General features: G+C 37.3%; 1 long non-coding RNA gene across 1 annotated transcript in view; it reads right to left on the bottom strand.

Annotated features, from left to right (window-relative positions):
* Positions 1-5998: 5998 nt before the first annotated feature.
* Positions 5999-25123, bottom strand: part of LOC112213173 — a 56678-nt gene continuing 37553 nt past the window's right edge. The window contains exon 3 of the long non-coding RNA XR_004462042.1: positions 5999-6456. This is a non-coding gene — a long non-coding RNA (uncharacterized LOC112213173). The remainder of the gene's footprint in view (positions 6457-25123) is intronic.

Below are 25123 nucleotides of genomic sequence, written 5' to 3'. Positions count from 1 at the left end.
GCATTTTCCAGTGTCGTCAATTAAACGCGAAGTGCGAGCATGTTAATATTGAATTCGGAACTCTTCTAAAAACGCTTGACGGTGAGAGACTGTTCGAACGATCATCGCTAAATACATTAAACGAAACAAAAGAAAAAAAAAATAATAAGAACTCACATATGTACATGTATAATGTAAGCGAGTCGAGATTGGTGTTATATTTTAATATAATGTGTAAAAAAAGAAGAGCAAATAACAAAAGACAAAGGAGGTATGTGCGCAAACGAAAAAAAGATGCCATCAGACACACACACCGGTATTTAGACGTTTATCGACACAGTATTGTAAGAAAATTGTAGCTACGATGTGCACCAGCTTCACGATAACTCCAGACACCCTCCACCTCCATATTTCCTCACCATCATCCCTTTGATTGTTGTTATTGTATTAGCGATACCGAGACCGACACTCTGTACATTGCAAATCGAATCAATCTGTACGTCGAACATGGTGCGACCAAATAGAATTGTCGACCGTACAATTTTCGTTCATTGTACCTTCTCGAATCCTCGATCTTCGGAAACACGTGTGTATTCTGTTCTAATTTACTTCATAGGGAACAATTGTACGGTAAATTGTCTCCTATCGAGTAAATTATTGTCTCAATTGCTATTGAAAATTATTGTTTCAATGAGACGTTTGAATCCATGACTTTATACAAATTTAATACTGGTATACTTGGATATCTCTGTTGATCGCGTTGATGTATTTGAATACTGGTACTTAACGCAATGAATTAGGCGCATTGGTGATATATGATATTACTGCCTCTGAAATATTAAACAATTGATGTTTAAAATTACTCAAATATTTGGTATTCAACATTTTGTGGTACCCGAATATTGGTATTTAATAATCCAAGCACTCGAATACCGGTAATATCAGTAACTTTTGGTATTTGAATATCATTATCTTGTATTCTAGTGGAATCGAATACCGATACTTGGTATTTTTAAATACATGAATATCAGTATTCGGTATTTTTGGGTGTTCGAGTACAAGTATTTCGAATATCAGAAATCTGAAGTAATTTAATATTGGTACTCTGTATTCTGAGGTATACTAGAATATGAAGGTTAAATATTCTAGAATACTTGAATATCAGTATACTGAGTCATTCGAATATTAAATACTAGTTACATCACTGAGATGTATAATCGGAAATTATAAACATTTCAGTTACAAAGAACAAACTTACTTACATAATTACAAAGTAACTTTTGTTTGAACAAATCATAGCATAATTAGTATTGTCCCATTCAAATTGATCGCCAGCGATCAAAATATTCGCATGAAAAGAAAAGAACATGGAATACATGTACGTTTATTCCGATTGATCGAGGATTCACCCTGTAATAACGTAGAACTCCTCTTCGGACGAGTAGGACGAGAAAAGTTAATAAGAAAAAAAAAACGATTGATACTAGATTGTAAGGATTTTGGGAATTCTCTGTAGATCCGTAGATCGCTGTATCACTCGCTCCGGTACTAGATAACCGGAAATAGGAAAGCCTATTTTTGCATTGCGTGATTAAAGGCAGAAAACACGTTTAGAGTCAGTTCCCATTCAACTGATATCTATTCGGACGATGTCTTATGTAAGGCTATGGGACGATGCAAGGACGATTCGCGGGATGTTCTGCCATTTTGCCATTACCATGTTCGCGTGATCGAATTATCTGAATGTTTTCACTTTAATCGCAGTGATCCGCTGTATCATTCTTTTTTCTACTCTTCCACGATTCATTTATCCTTAGATTCATGAGCCGAGAACAAAATGGGAACGTTTCTGTCAATATTCTATGTACAGTTGTAGAAATTTGTCTCTGTGTAATATAAATGGATTGATAAAATACATGGATTGAATCAAAATATGCAGATGAATATAAATAATAGTCTGTGTGTGAATAAACTTACCGCTGTCTATAGAGTTTCATTGTACATCCTTTGAATTAATCTTGCATTCGATATTTTCGTAAAAAGCAGGCGTAACATCAATACGAATGCATGTTTGCTTATATAAGGTTAGTAGATTGATATAAAGTTGGTTGATAGGTTGTGTTTTAACAAATGTGTTCAGCAATTAAAAGTTTTCATTTCACCAGTTTTATACTTGGAGGTTAAAAGATATTTAAATGAGAAGGATGTACTACACATTATGAACAAAGAAAAATCAAAAATTAAAAGGAGTAAAAAGATGAAAAATCAAAGGAATAAGGTACCTTGAATATGCGTTAAATGCTATCCTAATAAACATATTAATATTAATTCACACAATACAGTTTCCTGAAAGTGTAGAAAAAAGTACTCAATCAAATACGATCAATACAAAATAACCAGCTCTATAATAAATTCTTCAGAAATTTAAATAATAATTATTACCTGATAATGGTAGAAATCAGATGCAAAATAGCAAAGAACATCAAGCAATCGAACTTAGATCGCCTTGATATTGTAACGATATGTTGCTTCGACTACGTTTGCGAGAACACACTAATATACGATCAGTAACTAAAACTTAACACGAATCATTAAACTTACAAAAACTTTCCAAATCAATTTTCATGAAAAAATAAAGAACTTCAAAAGAAAACGACGCGACGCGACGCGATAGTCCATTGCGATTAAGCGGAACAGTCGATAAAGATCGACTCGAGTAACGATTATCGAAGTACAGCACCGATCGATCAAGCGTCAAAATTCTAACCTCAATCAGTCATAATAGAAGAATTACCAATGAAGAGGACCAGTTATGGAAAAATATGCGAATAATGTGATCGACTTTCAAGGAATTGATATAAGTGCTTGCGAATGCGGTCGAAGTAAAGATCGAAGCCGGGAGTGTAAAATAAAAAGTAAGATAAATCAGAGGCGCTTAGGCGACTTTTATTTCGTGTTACGCATACATATAGTAAACAATTAACACGTCGTCATGACGAAAGATTCAAATTCCATTACTTAGATTATAGTTAGCGATCGAATTAGCATCGTACCTTTTTCGCGCGCACTGGTGCTACAGTGGCCGTTGTACGGAGAACGCTTTCAGAAAGCATCGTGTGATCATTTCTCACACTTGCTCACCCGTGGACATGAACACAACACAACATGACCGAGCACGATTAAAAGAGCCGAGAAAAAGGAAACAAGATCGCGTTACATCGACGAACGTGCTTGTATGGAAGTTAAGTTTAGTCGTGGCTCGATGCAAACTCGCGTTATTGCCATCAATATTGCAGTCTCCTTAGCATTAATCTGACTTAAACCTTACACAAGATATATCAACTAAATTCTCGCCTCATATTTTCAGCACCTATCTTCACGTGTTAGCCTACACGCTTAACCATGAATGGACCCATTTTTATTACTATAGCCTTTATTACGAAGCGAAGGTTTCCTTTCGATTTCGCGACAATCTCGAGCAGCACCTCTTAACCTTTATTACTCACACAGCAATCACATACGTATTACACACGCACACACACATCCGATCGCAGGCGTACGCACTAGTGGCACGACGTGCTTAGCGGTGAAGACAGATAAGTAAGAAAAGCAAAAAAATATATGATACATTAACGAAAAAAAAATAAATAAAAGTATAGGTAGGAGATATATTCCATGTAATTTCTTCGAAAAAAAGGAAAAAAAGCTAATCATTCTTTGTTTGATTCAGTAGCGGACTCGTAGCGGAATCGCGCGGTATCCCTCATTTATTGCCAGAGACAGAGTATCGTATACTACTTTTTTCGATCTCGTAGGGCCATGTGAAGGCTGAAGCGAATAAATAAGTTTAATGGAGTCACACCGGAACTGTGTCGTAAACCGAGAGATGACTTATTGTGTAATAGTATTATTTTATAAGCAGTCAATAATATTAATAATTATCGGAAGTAAGCTACAAAATACCGTATCACCCCAAGGAAATAACAAAATAAAAAATTTCATGTATTCTTTTCGTAAACTCGTCTCGTCTCGAGAGTACCTATACCTCTATTGTTAAATATTATACATACTGCGATACTTGCATAGAAGCTAATACGAGTATGAACTTAAACAATAAGGTGTGTACATTTTAATTTTTATGAATATAATAAAAGTATAATTTAATGTTCTGCCTGTGTGTACTGTTGTTGGATATATATACATATTTCTCTTTTATCTCACTCCGTTTTTCTATATTTTTATATTATATAATCATGTATTCTAATTAAACTAAGCTAGTCGTACAAAACTTTAATTAATTAATTGCAAAAGAATTGATTATAGAATTTTTCACCCCCCTTTAGGTAAATACTTCATTATTACGCACCATATGTTTGGTATTCAATCATTGTTTCCTTCAAGGCTCGCCATTTAATACAAGAATTGAACAATCGACTATAAAGATCTTTTGAGGGTGAAGTATCAAAATATAATAAGCATAAAAAATACGTATTCTGGAAAACATACGTACAAATTTGTCAATGAAGAGCAAATATCCCTTTAGACCTCTTCGAACAATACAACGTTTATCCAAACAAATTTTTACTAAAGTCATTGTCAACAAAATTATCGAAGAAGTTCTACTTCCTATTTCGTCTATCAACAATTTCGACTAATTCGCACCCCAAAAAAGGTGGCCCAGCAATCAGACGCTCCTCCCGAGGTCTAACAAAAATTCAGTTAGTTGATTATACGCTGCTTAGCATAAATATTAACGCAGACAGCGTCACGACGAGCGTTCCGCACTTCCGGCGATCATGGATCGCTCGGTGACAAATGAAAGTGCATCCTTTGTCGACTCCGTGCTCCGAAGGAAAAAAGAAAGAAAGAAAATCGAAGAAGATTCACATAGGTGGGCTTGCCGGTGGCTCTGACCTGCGGTGTACACTACCATTCATAAGTATTTTAAATTCTGACATTTCTGAATTGTTGCAAGCATTTATATAAGAAAATTAGAAGAGGAGAGATTAGAATTTTATTTCATATAGAACTCTTTTTCTCAAATAAAACTATTAATCTAAATTTGGCCTCTGATAGCAGCATGTTATCATCAATTAGTGGACATTGATGATAACAAGTAGTCGATATTAAATAAAAAAGAACATAATATTCTTTAAATGTTCCAGAACGCAAATAAAAGAGCAATCACGAAGACGGATGAAAATTGATCCTACTATGAGTTAAGTGACTTCAAGTGTGTCTGTTCAATGTTAAGGGTCTTGAAGCAATTGAAATATGTTTTTCCAACTGCATTCTAAAAGTTTGTATGGACTTCGTGAAGTATCAGCCATTCATCACAGACAAACATGGAACTACCCTTGCAGATACAACACACCCTTCTTTAGTTAAAATTTTTACAGAGTATATTTCATTCCAGTTCTGATACGAGGTAAAGAATTAACGACAGAGAAACGTTGTTTGGTCGTAAATTTCGAAAATATAACAAACATATCAACCTTTCTGATCGAATTGCACCAGGTGTCCAAATACTTATGGACGGTAGTGTATACGCTCACGTGTTCGCATATGTGCTCGCGTGTACGAGCAATCCTCGCATATGGGCGTGAGGCACGCTCGCCCAATTTAAATATAATAGGATGACTCCTGTGGGAATGTCGGTGACACCAAGCCACAGGATTCCAAGGTCCTTTTTGTTCCGGTGCAAGAAGAACCGTGCGTCTTACACGAGAAAACCGAGACGCGACAAAGATCTCTCGTCGGACAGAGTGCAAACAGCCAGTGCACTCGAGCAACTTTTTTTCATCGTCGATAGAGCGACACGATGAGATGTCTGCAATTAATATGCCACTTGTACAGTTGCCTCTTAGCCGTTGTTTGCTCGATGGCAAAGCGCAAAATTCCCGTACAATCATCGTCGTCGAGCTTTACCTTGGTCGGCGTAAATAGTTGTCGACATGCTGTTGCTCATGAAAGTATTTGAATACTCCTAGAAACTTTTTGTAAATATATATTGCACCAATTAACCGATAACGAGATGCGATTCTCATGATTATATTGATAAAACTGCGCTACAGTACAAGATAAGGAACGTGGCTTATCGTGTTTCTCATCTGCGCAATCTTCAATTGCAAAATATTTCGTATAATTCATATAATACGATCGTACAAATTTTCTATGACAAATGTCAAGTGAATCACTGTAAATACATGAGTTTTGTTAGTCACTGTAAATATAGGCTAGTAGGATCTAGAGCACGTGCACGCTGATTGAGTTTATGGCAGAGACGCGTATGAGCAGCGACGGGAGCGCTGTTTCGCGGAAAACATCTTGTTTAATTGCCAGGGATATTAATTGCCAGTGTTCCATAATCAGACTTAATTACCGGTTGCGCGTTTTTTGTCTCCTTTGTCTCGTTGAAAATACACGGCAGACGTGTTGAAACGTTCGTTCGCTTGCTTAGACGATAGAGGTGTTTGGCTGGAGAAAGGAAAATGGATGGAAAAGTTTAATAATTGAATTGGAGATCGATGGTTATTCCAATGTATAAAGGAAGTATCGTTAGAGCGAGGGAAATTGTTTATGGGGAAGTAGGATGATTGTAGAACAAAGATATAGAATATGCGACTATTTATCTTGTTAATAGAGAAGATAACGAGAAATTGTTATATAAAATTAATAGATGGAAGATTGAAATGCATTAAGAAAGTAAAGCTTATGAACATGTAAATGCACGTATGTATAGAGACTTCTGATTTTCATAATTGTTAAAGTTATACTGGGAGTAATCTACAAGTCACTAAAATGAAAAACGAGAAAGACGCAAAAGTAGCATAATTCAACATTTTTAATGTTCCAATGACAATGAAGTAAAGGTAATGTATTTTTGTCCAAGTAATACTATTACGTTCATTGTCATAAGAGCATTTTATATCGTTTCCTTTCTGACAATGAGGAAATGTTTTAAATATCCTGTCCTCTAAGAAGCTTATAATTTTTGAATTATATCTCCATGTATATAAATTTAATTCCAAATTAACGTTAGCATGGTCAGAGCCTGAATAAGCGTAAGGACGCGTAGCCATTACAAAAACAAGAGTACCTTCTGATAGACGTAAGCGGCAGACATTGAACAGTTAGGCGATATAAAAGGGACTTGTATCATGGAAGCTGCGTAATATCGAATGCGTATTATCGTTCATCTGTAAAAACCAATATTTTCTGATATACTAGTATTACGTATAAGTATTCATACTAATACTTACCAAACTACGAAGTTTTATGCGAATCTATATTTTTATAAAAACACTCTCTAACACTGTAATTAACAAACCTATGAGAATGACAGATTTCAGATTTCATAGACATTTTTTACATCTACTTCGAAGGCGCCAAACAACCAGAAAGACCTGTAAGAGGCCAACATAAGAAGTACCCTACGAATAAACAACTGATCAGCTCAGGCACCCTACAAAATTTATCCAACCACTTTCGCTAGTTGAAGGCTGTATTTCCGACGGTTCACCGTGAGAAAGGCCATCAAACACCACCATGCTCCGAATTACCTCTAAACTCCGCTCCTTGCCATGAATCTCAACTTCGCACAGACCCAAACAACGAATTCGAAACGAAAGACACAAGCGAAAATAAAAGCTCGAGAAATTCGTCTCGAATCCTTTCTGCAGGAGCAACTTTTTTGCCCAACGACGAGGAAGGTGAACGATCGCGGCTCAAGAGTTTCGTTATCGGGCTGACCAGGCTGGGGATCATCGATTTTTCGCCGGAATTCCAAGAAGCGCCCTAAGCATTGACATTCAGCAACCGAGGGGAACGTAGCGCTCGGATGTAACGCACGCCTTCTCTTTGCTTTCACGTCATGGCCGTGTTCACGGTGTAAGAGCGAGTTCGAGTCACTCTTCTCTCCTTTGCCTTTTATTTCTTCTTTCTCTCTCTCTCTCTCTTCCTCTCTCGACAAGAGCGTGGCCACGAACGAACCGTGTGTATATTGTATCCAGCGTGTCTCTGCGTGGCACGTTTCGAACGCGACACACCGGGATCAGTGAACTTGCCCATGGCCAGCAGGGCAATCATCGTCCTCCGCTTCTTCCCTTCGCCAATGATACACCGACTACTCTATCGTTCATAATTGGACTACGGATTTTGTATGCATTTATGGGAAATTTAGTGAGGTGCTTGTAATATTCAGTTAGCGAGATAGATCTTTCGTGTAGATTCCTTCGCCTAGTTTCGTTAACGATAGTATGAAATTCCGTTAAGAATCCGTAGTATTACTCGTAGCTGGGCACTGATAGATTTTTTGTAGTACAGCCCCCATCCTGATCATTGAATTTGTATCGCTCAAAATTTTCTACGTTTTTAATTTTTATTTTTGCAAGAGAAATATATCTTTGCGTAGATTCTTTCCCTTAATTACGTTAACAAGAATATGAAATTGCGTAAGAATCTATAACTACTACTCATAAATATCTGGACACTGGTAGATCTTCGTTAATACAGCTGATCATTGAATTACCACCACTCAAAACATCAACATTTTTTTTATTTTCGAGGCGTGAGCAAATTCAAATAGCAAAATTTATTAATTGCACACCGAGGCCCTTTTCATTCGTTATAACTCACATCCATAATATATGTACATACTTAGGAAAGTGAGATCCTGTAAGCTGTATTTTACGAAAGATACAGAAATGAAGTATAAATATTCGTATTTTTCAAAAATCCATACAGGATTTTACGGGGAAAGTCTGCGGTCTGTTCCACTATCTTTGTTCCTCACTGTATATGGCTAGCCATTGTACGAACACGTGAAACAACCATTACCGATACCCTAACATCGTTCGTGTAGTGGTGTCGGTTGGGACCGGTCGTAAAACAAAATACAAAGGGAAGAAGTTTGCTTCTTGCCACCATACCGATTAAACGACGCGACGTGTCCGCAGGATGCATAACTCACCGACGATGAGACTTCGATTGATGGTAAAACGATGGTTCGAAATGGTTACTTAATCGGTTGGTGGTTGTTTGGCTGCATTGAGAGAGCTTGTTGAATGAGTTGGGGATTATTTTGATAGCGCTTGTGAAAATCGAATGGCAATTGTGTTAGAATGGGGATACGTGTACTGAAAGTTATAAAGACTGTTTGTGAATGATAGCGAAATCTATTATTTGAGACGCGATGGTATTTGTTGATCACGTTAGCGAATATGTCAGCCTGTTTTGCCAATATTAATTCTCAAGTTGTGTTCAACGAGTTGTGTTCGTTACCTGTTAAAACTACACCGCGAGAATTTTTCTTAATCTCAGCACCTTCTTATCAATATGCTCGTATCAGTATCTAATCTATCCATCTATCTTGAATAATTTTCAACTTGGACGGGAAGAATTTCCTTTCGCGTCATAGATCGTAATTTCTAGAAATAGTTGGCTTAAAAGTAGAAACACCTGTGATCATTCGCAAGAGCAAACCTTTTAATCTTCTCGTGATACGTGTGTGGTCAAAGGACAGCACATTGTTAGGGAACGTTGATTTCCGTTTGTAATCGCCAGGTGAATAAGTACGTGAGTTGTCAAATTATGACATATGCGAACACCCCCGAGAGTTTTCCATCGCCGTGATAGAAATGTTGTTGATACCTTATAATCAATTCATAAAATATGTATACTACAAAGATGAAATTTTGTTTATTTATTTTGTACTTTACAATTTGTCCAGCTGGACATTTGGTAAATTTTTCCAATTTAATTGCTAAATAACATGCATAAACAGCATAATACTATCTTCGAGTTTGACTATCTTATTTCTTTAGTGAGGTCAGTGGGGTGTTTTCTTTTTGGTCTTCTTTCTATGAGAGTTTCCCTTCTACTTTTCGATGAAATTTATAAGACTAGAAACGAAAAAATGCTTGTATATCGAGTAAACGTACGTGCCAATACTTCTTCTAGCCACTGTATATCATGTACCTTGCATCGAAGATCTCGCTGTTTGATGAAAGTTTACACGAAGAAATCTCCGGTATGAACTGAACGATCGAACATCATCGACTCCAGAAACCCTTTAATCCTTTGTTCTACATTCTGCCAAAAGGACTCTACACGGTGATACAGACCGTAAACCGTGCACCCGCGTCATATCCACACGGAGACTATTACAAAACAGGAATTATCAATTCTGTCGACTACGAGTCAGAAGCCGCGTGGTTCCTCGAATTTTCGTTGCGTTTCTACGTAACGACTGCGGGCCAGATGAAAGAAAAATGGCCATGAGCGTGCCGCATTCCGATATATCGCGCACCATCTCTCGTCGAGGCGTGCCACGTCCGAATGCATTTATGCGGGAATGCGTGTTCTCCAGTCGTTTTATTTTTCTCAATGCGCACACCTATTCCTCGGCCACGCGCGTGTAAAACATGAATCTTCTCGCGGTTGTTTCCCTCGGCGATCGTTACTCCGTTCAACAACGCGTTAAATACAAATCTCACAAGCGATCCGCGAGCTCGACACACGATTCGAACGTGCTTGAAAAGGGACAGGATTATGCGAACGACCCCTCTCGTTTGTGTTTCAACGAACGTAGCGCGTTCACATGATCGACACACGTGTACCATGTGGTAGGTTGTTTAACCCAGGTTCGGTGGCGAGATCACTTTTGTTCGACAGTGGGTTAAATTGTCCTTTGTTACGACGTTTCATATTTCCCGATCGTAATAATAGCATAAATAAGGAGTAAAAATTGATTTACGCTGAGCCTCGGTTGACAGGTTTAGACATAAGAGTTTGCATAAAACGAGGACTATGGAGGAAATGTGTTCCAGGAAAATTAAAACAGAGGAATTTTCGTTCGATTCAGAAATAGCTTTTGCGTGGGGTTGTATGTTCAGTATCGTTGCAACGTTGAACAAATCTACAGCCACGTGCAGCTTCTATGTACGTAGGTGTTCGATCGTTACAGCGTCTCCATAGATGAATGTCACGAGAAATTTTAACGCGTTATTAATCTATATACCGACAGGTAGATGTATTATGCAAACGCTCAAACTATACGCTTGCACGTCTCTACAAACTAATTAATCGTATGAAATTGTCGAAATTTTCGTAGAAAACAGATGGATAGATAAATCGATAGTAAATATGAAGGATATAGCTGAAGCTGCAGTAACAATAAAATGTCAGAAACATACAGAAGAATCTTCTTTTTGGTTAAATATTTCATTTCGCTTTAGCACGAAATCTTGCCCAAGGAACGATCCTATTATATCGTTAGATCCAACCTTTTAATGGAACGGCGTAGCTTTGATATTTCGATCACGGTAAAGACAATAAGATAGGAAACGTTGGCCGACTCATCTCGAACGCGAAAGCTAAGAGAGCCTCCGCGTAACCTAGCGTTTGTATATAAAAAATTAGATATGCCATAGACGATTTCTGAATGGAACGTTGAATTATTCAGACGATTTCCCGGCCAGCAAGGTCGGTCGTGTTATTGGAATCCCTTCGTGTGCTTTTCGAAATGCCGCCAGCACACTCGCAAACCTTCGTTCTCGACCTATCATCAGCTCCTCATATTAGTGTACCTCGTCGATCGTTCGATCGTTTGCCAATCGCATGCACAATAAAGTGACAAAGTCGTTGCATATATCTTTCATTATGCAGAGCACTCCAGCGATGTTCTTATTTTTAAGGATGCGAGGAAACGCTTGAGAAATGCATCGTTTGGTCCGAATGGACCAATCGAGATTATCTTTCGATATTCGGTGGCTTACGAACGAGATTGTACGATATTGAGACGATGGAAAGTAGAATTTTATAAAGTCGCTAACCGTGACTTCCTATTCGTCCTACTGCGAAGAATTTGAAATTCGACTTGTTTAATTGCGTGTGATCGTGATCGTTGCGTCAGTAAATAAGAAGCGAACCGTAAAATTAGAAATTCTGAATGGAGAAAGACATGGCCGGTGAGAAATTGCGTCAACATCGATCTGAGAAAGCGTGATCTCGTTGCAATTGCTTTACACCTGATCGCCTTGTAAACGTCGATCTACACGAACAGGGAATACCAAATAAATGTGCGATAAAGTTGCATTTATTCAACTTGGCGGAATTTTAATAAATCGCTGTAGTAACTTCTCCCGTTATATTGAATAACAATCGATGATTTAATCGTTACATCGACGATTCCTTCCTTTTATCCATCAATGGCATTTAGCTTCGAATTCGATCATCTGCTTTGCAAATTACAGAAACGTATTTGCTTCGTATGTTGGAATAAAAATTTCATTGGTGATTTGAAAAGTAAAGTTAATTTTGCACAATATCGCGAGTACCGATCTATTTTCCTCCAACGATTATGTTCTTCGCCTTCCATAACTCTATTCTACCGTCCTACGAGCTTTTGTATTAAAAATGAAACTTCAATCGACCATATCATAGAAATAATTAACAACACGCGAGTTACTTGTAAAGCTAAATTAACCCAACTGATCTGAACGTTGTATTTCGTTCCATTCCCTGTCCTTTTAGCACGGAATACATTTTCTTCACGGAATATACATTTTCTTCATATCGAAACTTGACTTTATGCAAATATATTAACGTGTACGATAACTAGAAACAAATTTATACGCTTCATTTCCCGTTCGAGTAATTGAAAAAAGACGAGACATGAAAGAAACAGCGAAAGGATCGCATCAAGATCGTTCCACTCTTCCGCAAGCTACGATGCAATTACCGACAGAAATTTTCCAGACACAACTGGTTTCATTATCACGAATACATCTATCGGCCTTGGAGAATCGAAGCACGTAGTACACGGAGGCCTCAGAGTTCTGAGATCTCCGAAATTTCGAATCTAATTGCCAGATCGATTCGCCTTCAGGGTGAGGTGGTCGTTAATTCATCTGGACGACGTGCACGTTGAATTCCGAGTAGATACGACTACATTGAGAGCGTCTGCATGATCGAGGCGAGTCGAACGACTTCCTCCAGTCGTATCTTCTACTCTTGGTGTTCCAGCCACTTCCGTCATCCCGTTCGCCGTATAAATTCACGAAGCCAGCGGAGTACAGGCACGTGCCTGCACGATCGTCTTTATCGAACGGTCGTCCATGCCTCGAAACCGTGTTTCCACCTGCCTTTTTCCCACTCACACCCGATATTTGTTTTCCATTAGCAAATTGCTAGTTGAGTTCACGCATGCCGTGCGCGTGTTGTCGCCGATTGATCCAGTCGCGCGATGTTAAATTCGTTTGATCGAAGGAGTTTTGCTTCTAAGGTAGGTATCGAGGTTACGTTTAACATAGTTTTCGAGAGAATCGCTTTACAAATTGGATCGTTCGTTTTTCTTCAACTTTCCACCAATCGATAATTACTTTCTTTTCTTGTCATCCTGATCGAGGAAGAAGAAAGGTACGATAGGTTCGTTTTTTATTGAAAATTTAACGTTAACGTTACTTGGTTATTCGAAGCGGGTATTTTAATACGACAGATGTTATAATTCTATGTGATAATTGCTGTCGTAGTTTTAATTATAAAGATAGTTCGTGTAATACCAATTCGATGAACAGAGTATTGGATTTAAAAATTTTCCCCTGTCTTCTTCAAGCGGATGGAATGTTCTAAGAGTTGAAATCACTTAATTGTTTCATCAGGGGAAAAAACCTGATCATTAGATCGGTTCAGATAGTACAGCGACAGATGAATTGATGTAAATAATCGTAAATCATGCGTTTATGTGTGAAATTTCTTAGAAAACGACCAGTTAAGGTTCCAGCGAGTGACTCGTACTAGAAGCAAGATAATCGTATCGTTAGGGATAACACTTAGCTTTTGGAAAAAATACCGGCTACTATAGGCTTAACGAAACATTACAAGTGGTTATACTTCGTTGCGATATTTTGAAAAAATTGTATCCTGGAAAGATTTCATCAATTTGCAGACAATCTTCTCCCACTTTATGCCCACTTTTCCTATTACGTCTTCAATCATTCATTCACCCTTGTTCTTTCATCTCATTTCTCTATTTATCCATTTCTCCGCTTATTTATACATCAATTTCTCCCTTGTCCCCTGTCCATTTTTCTCATTTCCTATTCCTTTTAGAAACGAGTTGAGAGATACAGTTGGAAGAATCAATGCGTGGTATTGTCCGAGTACATACAAAATTGTCCATAATAATTTTGCACTCGTTATCTTTTTCAAACTGTTACAAGGAAGCTGTGAATTTTGCAATTGCCACGGAGAAAATATGAGGATTATTTGGAGAGATGTCGAGTTTTTTCTTTTGCGCAATACGTGTGGTTTTAAAAGAATTATTTATGGCAATTAACGTGTCTGAGAAGTCGATTTGAAACGGTTAAATGCGTGAATCACCGACAATTCGCTATATTTACCGGAAGAAAAATTTCCTGAAACAAAGAGACGACAAGCAGGATCGCACTTTGATGAATTTGACGTCTACACCGATACTTTTCTACTAATGACGATAATTCGTTACCTTACGATTACAGAAACAAATACGACAATGTTCATACTGTGTGTAATTTTCTCACATTCACGCATAGGCATAAAACTACTTCGCTATATCACGTTCCCGAAGAACACGTCTCTATGCATTTAAAATGCGCAGGATTTGCATAATGCAGAAAAACGTACAAAAATATCCAAGATAAAACAGTCGTCACTGTATTTAAAGAACGAAATAAATCTCTGTCAGAGTTCCTCCATTTTCTTTGCTAATGGAAAGCTATGGAATCGATGCTGTAAGATAGCAATTGAGAATTATCAGAAGCCTCAGTATCTCCGTACGGATGCCGATTTGTGTTTAACCAGTGATCGGTAAGGATCGATGCAACGTGATTTCGATCTGAGTCAGTGATCGATCATATCGTCGCAGCAGAATCGATCGTTCATCCCTTTGCCATTTTAGATTCTTCGGCGATCGACCCATCCAGATTCGACGAGTTCTCTGGACGTATCGTCGATTCAGCAAAAATAAAATCTTCCGCGATGGAAAAGGAAAGAAATGGATACAGGAAAGAGCTTAAAAAAAGGAAAAATAGAGAAAAGAAAAGGACGGAAAGAAAAAGACAAGGAAGAGGAAAGAGAAGGAACGAAACTTATTGGCGTTGTGAGTCACTGGGTTGTAGTCGTGGAAGACGATGCTAAAAGCTGACGCATTTTCGCCGATGCTATTCGACGATGCAACGCGACAAGTTGCATTCTTATCGTAGAAATTTGCCATTGTAGGCCGGCGTAGATCTCGTCAACTGGATATGTTGGCCTTTGCGGATCATCCATCGCGATGCATTTCAATCGAAATGGTAATACGATGCATCCTGCAAACCTTGCGCATAATTACGCGGTCAATCCTTGCATAGGAATCATTTATTGTTGGTCTGGACGAAATGTCACGATCAGGAAGGACGGAGATGACGATGATAATGAAGAGACGTTTAAATGAAGAAAGGCAAAGAAGAATAGAAAGTGGAAGAGGTGAGGAATTTTCATGAATTTTGATTGCAGAGGAGGATGAAGCTGATGCAGCTCTTTTTGTCAGAGGTTACCATCGAAGGTTTTATGGTTCTGAGGAACACAGGGGAAAACATAAGTCGTATTTTCTATTACTAAGCGATCTTCATCCTCGATCGTGGTTGTGGGTCCTAGTGACACCAACTATCTTGAAAAGAAATATCTTTAAGATTATTTTATTCCTGTGCATTTATCGCGCAGGAACCGATTGAAATTATTACATTTCTTTATACCTAAATCTACGTATATAATTGAAATGAAAGATTTTTGTATCTGTGTGTACGAATAAATTGATTTTTTCATATAATCGCATCGTCATTCGAAAACTGCTCTTCTTCGCTGTACTGCGTCTTAAGAACATCGTTTTACATTTTTAACAGGAAATGTCAAAACGCTGGAAATTTATAGTATTCTTTCATAAAAACGTTCCTTTTTCCAAACTTACAGCTAAAAAGAATTTTTTTCAAAATGATGTCATTCCATTTGTTGATCCGTTTTTATCAAAACATATTCTATAATAGGATGTTCACAACGTGTTCCCAGATATTTACGACGCGACATCGCTGCTAGTTTTTGAACAGAAGCTACGATGTGAAAATTGAACAGTGTAACAGCCGATGAAACTTTCTTTTTGTATAATTTCGACACGTATGAACGAAAGTTCTATAATTTTGACGAACGGAGGGGAAAAGGCGACAAACTGTATCTTCTATATTTTTATCAAAAAGCAATTTTCTATCGATCAATCGTCCCATAGATATTATCAAATCTCTTCTTCCTTTTTATGCTTGGTTTCTGTCGAATAAATTGTAAGATTCTCTAATATTCGAAGATAAATAAAAATCTAATTTAAATCGCTTCATATATTTCCGTCTTAAATTTTTCCTTCTATTTCTTTCTTCTTTCTGTTTCTACGTATTTTTCAATCTTCCATTTTACACCGCAGTTGCCACTGCGTAGAATCTCGCTGAAATTGCCTCGCAATTCTTCGAAAAACATAACAATTTCTAGCAACAATACCTCGACAGAAAACAAATAATTCATATCGTTCTTCGTCATCTTTCGCAGTCCGTACCAAACAATCCTACAGATGCAGGGCGATTCCACTTCACGTAACGAATGTAATCAGCGCGTTTAATCGTCATCGGGCAGAATTACGTGCAACGTACACGTAACATCGGACGCAACGACTCCATTTTTTCTTTTTTTTTACCGTAACGCGGAAGCAACGTGGAAATTAGACATCAAAACGAGTAAATTGATTTTTCCTTGTCGACATCAAGAGATGTGTGGCGAAAAAAGGAATCTTCCATCGAACAATATCGTACAACGTTCGAGACTATCAATGAGATCAGAATATCGTTTCGCCTGTTTGTATTCGCGTCGAAAGGAGAAAATTCCAATTAATTACAATTTTTCGATTCGCGACATTTTTATCGAAACTTGAGTTATAAACAAATCGCTTGATCTTGACATAACGACGTGTTAATAACATGCTACAATATTTTCATGACACACGAGTAAGACATAAGAATGTAAAAAATATATCCATGCAACTTGCAAGTTACACGATTACAATGCGGATACGCATGCAAACACGAATTTTCCAAGAACTTTTGCTTTTCTTACTGAATATTACAACGAGTACTATACTTTGGATATTTTCTACGTTCTCGCCTATAATACGTATATTTACACTGAAAGTTTTAGCTCGCAGTCTGACAACCACTGTCACAGAGGGTTAACTTAAGCGCTGACTTAAGAATTTCCATAGAACAAAGTGAACTGTACAGTGTCCGTCGCCTGACCAATTATTTAATTGTAACAGATTTCCTGCTTTAACAGTCGCGACTGCAGACTAGATTTCTCGTTGCGATAGACGCGTGTTTGTGCGTCTCGCAGTTTCCCGATGATGCCGATGGGAAATATCTTGAGTGTGATTTTCTTGAAATAAATTTTTCTACTTGGTGCGGTTCCTACTAGGAAAACAAGATGCTAATGTTGGAGGAAAATTTCGAGAGATGTGTAAGATTTTGTTGCACAACTGCGCACGCACGATAATTATTTTCCATCGATAACTTTTGATCCATATTTCACCGTGACTTATAACACGCTACTTTAGCTTCCCACGAATGAAAAATAGTAACGGAAGACGTGATAAATCGCGTCTCTTCTGTGTTACGACGTTACGAAAGAAGGAGCTAAGTATAATAATTTCCGAGGGAGATTGTTTTTTTTTTTTTTTAATAAAGAACAAATGACACGGAGAAGGATAGTAATTGGAGAAAAAAGTGTGAAACGAGTCTATCTCGTAACTTTGAATGGTTGTAAACATTTTACTCGTATTCTAGTCTACTGCAATAGCGTGCAGTCTTGAAAAAAGTTAATAAGGCTAAGTAGAGACTATCAAGCTCGTAGCGATATTGCGTTAGATTTACGTCAGCTTCGACTAAAATCGACTGAACTCTGAGTGACGATCTCTCGATCACAACCTGCATGTATCTGCACGTGTGTGCTTTTAATTGATGCGCGTCTGTTTGAAAATGACTGATATATCGAACGAAAAAGAGGATAGTTGGTCGAATAGGACGTTGGACGAAGCTATGGATCGTCGTCACACGATTCGAGAAAAAGTTGAATACTAACGGCGAGTCGGTCTATCTTTAATAAGAATCGTTTGAATATCTGATCGAATCTATTTGCCTTAAAGAGGACCGTTTTCTGAGAAATATCGAGGTCCATTTCGAAGGGAATAGTCGACAGGAATCTAACAATAGATTCGTCGCATCGACCTAGTCTACGCCGAACGACTCGCCTTTCTGACAAATTAACGAGTTATGGAAATCAGTCAGCGAGAAATTATGAATTATAATGAGTACTATCTCCTGACTATTTACCGTAAGGGAATATATTCCTGCAGGTCACGGTCAATTCGTCGATTAGTTTCAGCTATTTAACTTTCTACATAGAAAAATGAGCAGTAGAATCTTCTCTCTTTACGTTCGTTCGTCTTTGCACACAGGAACAGTCTCGGAGAACCTGTCGAATTAATTAAATTCGACGAATCTTCAGAAGATAATAAGAAGCAAGAAGAATAGAAAAGAATTTCTGATTTATATTTCAATGCTGGAAATATATACAATTGATATATCCTGGCAAATGAAAATAAAACAACTGACTTAGCTTCGATTTTATATTTAATTAATTTCATATTTAATTCTATGCTTGAGATCGTGTCGACTTCGACATTTCCGCGTTTATCTAATCTCGCTTCCCTCTTTTATCGTTCTAAATTTCCACCGATCACGATTCACGGAAATTATCGAATTCTTTGGCGAAAATCAGTGACCCAGAACTCGGCGAATCCATCCTGACTCGTTCGCGCGATAAATTTCGTTCAATTGGCCAGCTTATGAGTTACAAACCGACCTTCGTGTCCGATGCATAATCAAATCGTGTTACTTGTTGCACGGTAGAAAAAAAAGGAAGAAACGAACGAGGGAAGCTTCCACTCGTCGATGATGGATGAATCAGCGGCTCATCCATCAACGATTATGGCATCGATTCTTCCGGTTTCGCGCGCGACTCACGAAAGGAAACTCTCCGCGCTTTCGTTTCCCCTCTCTTTCTACGAAATTCCACCGCAACCGAAACCGCGAACGAATAGTCTCATCTGTCGCGCGAAGAATAAAAATTTCTTTTCTTTTTTTTATTCAGTAGAAATAGAGAGGAAAATTCACGTTCGACTTGAAACCGTAGTATTCATAGGATTCGAATAGTATTCAGGACGATTCCTTTTTTTGTCATTGTACTTGAATCCTGTTCGATCACGATTTAGTTCTTTTAAACGTAATTTAGAGTACTCCAGAGTTTCTTCAGAGTGCAATCGTATACCAGTACAGACGTAAAGCAATACCTATATAACATGTACGAAAGAATTGGAAAGCAAGTGCAAATAAATTCGCATGTAGATTAATAGGAAGCCACCGCATTGATTGCTCAATGGTCGCACTATGAATCACAAAAGCGATACCACAAAGGTGGTAGACTGACCGATACGTCGTATCGATTGAAACCGCGAGCAAATTGTTCGCAGAGTTTGCTACAAGGAAGGATGTTGACTCATTAAAAAGACAGACAGTCCGGTCACAGACGTTCCGTGTAAACACAATGAATCAAAAAAGTTGGGCTAGCCAAATAGCATTGCCACGTACAAAATGTTCTTCCTCACGATCACTGTGACTTTTTCAATATTATGTCGGCGTATATGAAGAGTCATTTATCCAAAATTCCACTTAAATCCTATATCGTCGTAAGAAGTTGGAATATATTCGCGCGATTTTTCCACGCCAGTTTAAATTGTGAAAAATCACCGTCAACGAACGTATAGATTTACCATTGGAAGAGAGGCTCGAAGATGCGATTTACTTCATCCGGATAATTTTTCTAAAGCACGATACAATGCGATCGAATAGAATTCAAATCGCGCGATCCTTATAGTCGACGCTAAGGATTCCTTTACAGACTACTCTACTCTTTCGCGACGTTGTCGTAGACGAAGCTGGCTTTAAGCTAATCTATCATCTACATATGTATATCTTCGTTCTTTCTTAATGGGACCAGTTGCAACATTTTTCATCCTTAAAAGGAATCTACCACCTTCGTTTCATCGAGTTTGGCTTGTCACGCGATAACCTTGACCAAGACGTAAAAAAAGCAGAAAGGAAGCGACAAAGGAGGGCTGAGTCGACAGCATCGATAGACGATTAGAATTAGACGGTGACAATGGAATGAGAAAGCAAACAGTCGGTTGACCAGATGATTTTTTAGGCGCGGCCAACTGACTCCTTTCACGGGCCACTTTGATGATCGAGATGCTCTTTTATTTCTCACAAATTCCTCGCAGTTAGAGCGTGCGCTCTGAGAAAGAAAGAATATTTTCCATGCAAGTGTTCTATGCAATTGGGAATTTTCCTGCGCGAATATTCTTCGAGTGTTTTTAGTTCGCCTGCGAACATTTGCAAATATTTTCTAAATTATTTATATCATAGCGATCGTATTCGAGATTTTTCGAATAAATGTTATACATGTTCCGTGGAAAATTCAATACAATACGTACTTTGCTTGGTAATAACCTACTGATTGTTATTTACAGGGTAAAATTACGAAAACCAAGGTAAAAATTGCTTCGAAAGAAAATATCTTGTTCGCCGTAAAGTGGCGAAATAATAACAAGCATATTGCAATGATCGCTCGACACGATCAAACGAGAAAAGAACGAACCGTTTCACCGTGCATTTCTTCGCAAGAGCAAACTAACGAGCGTAGATTTCATCTAGGAGTAACGATAAACCAGTCGTTCTCACATCTTTTACCCGGCAAAGCATTTACGATACAACGGGGTGAATTGCAACCGCTTCATGCTCGAATTCAATTTTTCATCTGCGAACGCAGTTAACGATAGATACGCGAGATAATTATCAAGAAAAATGTTCTCGGAAATTCACAATCTAAATAAATTGATCGCTCAAAGTTCGGAACTTGGTAATCTTTCATTTTCTTCTTCTTCTTTTTTTTTTTCTTTATCACAGCCACGCGTGACTTCTCCGAATACTGGCCGGACAAAAAGAGATTCACAGCAGTCCCATGCAAGGAACGAGTAAGAGAAGAGGTGGAAAAAGTAAAGTGATTTCACGAGAAACGTATTCAAAATCTACGAAAGTATCTGAGACTCGACGAAGAAATGAAGAATCGTGGCGCCTGGGCACGTGCCGGCGCATCGGCAACACGATAAAACCACCATAATAAATTCCTTCGTGCAACTTATCGCTTCTTTAGAAACCCACTGATTTCTCGCTACGGTGTGAATCAAACTGAATAATCGAACGAAACAAAGGACCGTGAACATTATTCGTAATGTTATCGCTAAATCGTCGAGTGAATTTCAAGCGGATCGTTGATTGATTTTTTAATTAAGTTAATTGGGCAATTGCATTTGCAATTTATTTGACGTACAGTCGCTGCGAGACTATAAATCAATTAGTGGATAGTGTAACAAATTAACAGAAGTAATCAAGAATACAGAAAAATCACTAAATATTGAATGAAAACGTAAGAGAATTAACATTGAATTTATTTTTTTTTCACAGAAAGAAAAAAAACAGAATTTTACGAGAAAATTTAGTTTCGCCCGGACTTCAACAGAAGAAAATATTATATTGTAATATCATAAATTATGTACAAGATTTTGTCAATTTTTATCGTAATGTTGTAAGAAATGAGCTGTTGAGCTTATAATTTATTCACGCCACTGTATATTTATCAAAGGGAACGATCGTTTGCGTCTCGTTATATATTAGAACTTTCGTTATACGTTATTTTTAATAAACCGTGATCGTTAATAATTCAATTATTATTTGAATTTTACGTATTACACGTATGTTACTGGGTTCCCTTTAAAAGCAAATCTTAGAGTTCGCAGAAATCGATTCACCCCCTAATTTCCATGGCCTGGTTGGGTCTTTGTGCGTGGAACTTTTTTCTGCAAAACGTTCCAGATAGGATTACAAACTCGATTCTGCTGCATTTAAATAGGCTTAGGACCGAATTAATGCAAATGCATTCCAAACTGGCGATGCTATCTTCGGGTCAGCCACAGGGTCAGGAAAAAAGAGGCTCACGTCTTTTTCCTCTTTCGGTCGAAATAAAACCGAGAGGAACCATCATCTTTAGCCATCGTCTTTGTTTCTCTTTCCAACCTCCGATCGCTCCCCTATTTTCATTCAAAATAGCCCTCTTCTTTCGGCTTTCGTTAATTCGTATTTGACTCACGTATATCTCGAATGGAAAGACTTTCATTCATCGTCGAGCAAAAAACGGTCCGACCTGGTTTTGTTTTCCAAAAATCGAACATCAAGAGACGGGGAGCTGTGGGCAATTTTGTTTCGATAAAGCGTGCATTGGTAACTTTATTATTGAAATATGAGATTCGCGTGTTTCACGCGCGTCTGTTTTCTTTATCTTTCATTTGCGCGAACGAAACATCGATCTTTTAATTTACTATTTTTTATTTGCTTCTAATATCTATAAATAATTAATTGCACCAAAGTAAAAGATTGATTTTGAGAATCTTTTCCGACGTACATAGCCTAAGATACGACCGAATCTATTATTTAAATATACATATAAAATAAATAGTATTAATAGGAATTAAAACATTTTAACGTTAACGAGTAAGTAATTTTTATCGCAGTACGATAATTATAAAAATGTTATCTTTTACGATTCGTCGTATTGTACACTTCTGCAATTCCTCTTATAATTTGTTTAAAAAAATATAGAACGGAAAACGGTTCGATAACTCGTTATATCGGTATTATCGTTATGAGAAGAGTCATCTCGCTTGTCTCGAATACATTCCATCGTGTTTCCAGAAAGAAAGGAAAAGAAGACAACATTTTTCTTATATCGAACAGTTCCATGAAATTATCTTTAGAAAAGAAAACAGCACGTATAATAAATATACTGATAAGTCACAGCAGGTATGGTAATCAATTTTACGCGAATAACAGCCTTCTCAAAATTAATTTAGTCGATAGATAATCGACAATAATTCGCAATTTTATCACGTGTGAAATATATACAGAAAAATTCTTTCCTTTCGTACCAATCTCCAAATCATTATCTTCTAGTAGCGAATATTTCCTATGATATTCTTTTATTATATTATGGAAAGTTTTTTGTTAATATGAATTTTATCTAGTCAAAGTCGAACGTCATTACGTTCATTATCATAATGTTCCGAGATGAGTCATCGAATGACTAAACATAACTTTTAACCAACAAGACGAATAGGTTACTTTGATCAGTTCACATAAAATTTATATCTATCGCAATTATTTCATTATTGCTTTACATCTTTTCCACTGGATTACTTCTAACACCATAATCATTTATTATAATCCTTTTCTTCCTAATTGACACGCTTGTGGACACAATTTAAGGCATAATTTTTAACTTAACTACAAATAACAATTTAACGAATGAAATTATCTTTCCAAAAATCAAAAGCAAAATGGTATCTAGTTTAACAATTTTCTTCGTTGAAGTTCGACATTTCTCATTCGAACTGAACGACTCTTTCCCCCCGACGTCGCTTTCCCTCGGAATAATTTTAATAAATTGGAATATTCTTAATTTATGATATACCAATTCCGAATATAAAACGCCGCTGGTCGTTGCTACTAATCATCCATTAATTTATATAATCTGGAGAAAATTAACATACCATTGCTACGAATCGACTGATATTTGAATTAAATCGAATTCGTCTAGCGATTAGTCACTTTGGCTCATTTGCATTCGAAAATCGTGCAAGAAACCCGACTCAGAATCGAGTCTTGCGGTCGTCGGCTCGACAGAAGAAATTCTTGGGAATAGAAAGAGTCTCGAAATCCTGGGTGATTCACAGACTCAACCTGGGTGAGTGTATCGCGTGACCCCATAGGGTGGACACTTCCTCGATCAGACGCAGCAATGAAATTCGCGCAGGATTCATCGGCGTCCATTGTTCGTATCTTCGAATAATGAAATTCGATTGCTCTTTGTTTCGCTCTGCGTACGATTATTATGCACTCTTCAAAGTACAAGGTCTCTTAAGTGTTTGATTGAGAATGGAATATGTTCTCTCTTTCATCGTGCGATCGTCGATGAAAATTAAAAGTATCGTCAGACGATTCGATGCAAACAGAGCAGATAAAAAGAAGGAAGAAGTAGAACGAAGGTACCTGACCATTTTATCTATACCTGGCCACAGCTGTGTATTAATATATTAATATATCCTCTTTGTCCTATCGATATTAAATTTTCAAGAAGTTAATTTCAAGCGAAGGGTAATATTAATCGAATGTTAAACACGTATTCTTTGCTACGCTGTCGCAATATTGTATTAATCTATCAAGTTTCACGAACTAATACGAGTTACAAATTATCAACGCGTTATTCGTTTCTCTAACGTTATTAACTAAGAACTTGTACAAATTTCTATTCAATTTCGAGCAATATACGCTGGAATAACGTTTGGAACCCTGTTAAAATTAGAAATTGCGTCTCGTGCTATTAACAATAACAAAACACTATACACTATACACTATACACTATACACTATACACTATACACTATACACTATACACTGAACACTATACACTAAACACTATACACTAAACACTATACACTATACACTATACACTAAGCACTATACACTAAACACTAAACACTAAACACTAAACACTATACACTGTACACTAAACACTAAACACTAAACACTAAACACTGTACACTATACACTAAACACTAAACACTGTACACTGTACACTATACACTAAACACTATACACTGTACACTAAACACTAAACACTAAACACTATACACTATACACTAAACACTATACACTAAACACTATACACTATACACTATACACTAAGCACTATACACTAAACACTAAACACTAAACACTAAACACTAACAATAACAATAACAATCTTGTTGTTGTTGTTGTTCTTATTATTTATAGTATTTCACGTATGCTTATGTCCAACATAATATG

This window comes from Bombus impatiens, unplaced genomic scaffold (genome assembly GCF_000188095.3).
Source record: "Bombus impatiens unplaced genomic scaffold, BIMP_2.2 scf_0506, whole genome shotgun sequence".
Classification (NCBI taxonomy): domain Eukaryota; kingdom Metazoa; phylum Arthropoda; class Insecta; order Hymenoptera; family Apidae; genus Bombus; species Bombus impatiens.
This window is presented reverse-complemented; position numbering and strand designations above follow the sequence as displayed.